Source organism: Pinus tabuliformis, chromosome 1_1, assembly GCF_031772625.1.
Source record: "Pinus tabuliformis cultivar Carrire ecotype Pingquan chromosome 1_1, CPIR1, whole genome shotgun sequence".
Classification (NCBI taxonomy): Eukaryota; Viridiplantae; Streptophyta; class Pinopsida; order Pinales; family Pinaceae; genus Pinus; species Pinus tabuliformis.
In genome coordinates, this window is record NC_142297.1 from 748,392,932 (window position 1) to 748,394,849 (window position 1,918).

At 37.7% G+C, this 1,918-nt stretch overlaps 1 long non-coding RNA gene across 1 annotated transcript; it reads left to right on the forward strand.

The window, feature by feature from the left end:
- The first annotated feature begins 467 nt into the window (after positions 1-467).
- On the forward strand, positions 468-1,588 carry LOC149216159 (uncharacterized). The gene is made up of 4 exons (XR_016250536.1): positions 468-658; positions 743-813; positions 906-944; positions 1,034-1,588. It is a non-coding gene; the product is annotated as an uncharacterized LOC149216159 (long non-coding RNA).
- The last annotated feature ends 330 nt before the right edge of the window (positions 1,589-1,918 follow it).

The window sequence follows — 1,918 nt, forward strand, 5'->3', positions numbered from 1 at the left end:
ATATGATACTCCAACCATATTATAAATTCCACCTGATATCTTTCCATAGATTTTAGAAATAAAATAAAGTTAGATATAACGGAGATATATCTATTGTAACACATTAATGCTAACAACAACAAAAAAATTCTTTGGAATTACTATATAAATGCATCGTGCTGTATAATATCATGGTCCATGTAATTCTTGATTCTCCATTTAATGTAAATATATATACCATTCAAAGGTTATAAATGTTAATTTGGCAGTTGTTAAATCAATTTGGAACTATGGATGTCCGATGACTTTATGTGCCATTGAATGGACTTGACCCACACAGCACTAGCACGATTCATGTGGCCTTACACTACCGACGAGGTAGGCTATGGTTACACTGCCACCTGTGGGTCATATTAATGTTGGTAGTCCATCCTGCTGCCATGTATTAACTGCGTAAAGAGTTCCACCTTAGGATCTGGGTGTAAGGATAGAACGACTTCGAGGATTTCTGCTAAACTTATGCCTTGCCTTCGTCTTCTTGGCGTGCACATTTTTCATTTGGCACGATGGTTGTTTTGTGTGGTGGCTCTGAAACTGCTTCCAAGCTTCATGGAGATTGCCATGGTTGCACCGACCCTCATCGATCCATTGATTACAGCCAAATGCACTGGTAAGGTTGGTAAGTGGTTATCTGTCCAACTCTTTCTTCGAGTTTGATCATTGTCTCGTTGAATACTGCTGATTTAACTGTCCTTGTTTGCAGACATGCTCTCCACCTGCTAAATCGTTCCTCCAGCAAGGCATGAGGGCAAGAGGATGGATTCCCTTGCAGGGGTAAGGTATTTTCCAGAATTTCGAATGGGATTCTTCTGTTTTCTCCTAACCGGCATAGAGACTCAGGCACTAACCTTGCATGGTGCCCCCAGGTTTTCGACTCTTGCTGGTTCGATGTGGCTCCTTCACAGGTAAGGAAAGCTCGTAGCATTCAGGTTTACTTTGGTGCAATATCTATTTATTAAATCTCAGAGGCTTAACTTCTAGCCTGTCATTGCAGGTAAAACCCTTGGCATGCGTTCTTTCTGAAGTGTGGATTGGAAAGTTTCTTAACAAGAAAATGCGTCTTATGCCTCAGGTTGGTTCTGCGATCAAATCCTTCAGCAATTTTCGAATTGAAGAGTTTTCCTTCGGTCATGTTTAATGTCAGAAGCCTTTTTAACTATTTTGTATAGTTTAATTGTTCGGTTTGGATGTCAATTTTGAGGCGAAGCTTGGCTAGCTCTTAGACTATAAATCCGTTGCAATGTTAAGATTTAAATTCCTATAAATGATTGCATCGGCACTTTGTTTGGACTGTTTAAGGGTTTCAACCCGTCTGTAGAATCTTCATACATGGTTAATGTTATGACAACTTTGACAGTCTTGTAAATTGTTGGGCTTTTACTTGCAAATATTGTTCTTCGTCTAATTGAGGATTACAGTCTCGAGTTGTTAAGTCAAGTTCCATTATTGTGAGGCCAGTTGGCTCTCGAACCTTTATTCTGGAATTGGCTAAGGGCCAAGGCGAACCTTGTCTATTCTTTCATGGTTTCAACAATTTCTGGCCGCTTAATTAAGGATTAATAACAAGAAGAGTTTGTTAGTTCCAGGTTTTCTATCGTACTTTATATTCAAATTGATTTGAATAAGGTCCAATGTTCACAATATAGTTCATCTCTGTATGCTTCTTGCATTATTCTAAAGTAATTGGTAGCTTTGTTATCGATTAGAATTTTCATTTCTAATTCCCAGACTATCTTTGTACCTATTGTCTCAGAGTTGATAGTTGATAGTAAAAGATTTATTTTACTGGAGTTTGTAAAAAGGTTTTTGACTTGAAACTATTATGTATTCTACAGAACATAACAGTAAACAGATTCGACTAGTAGTAAAATTATTATTA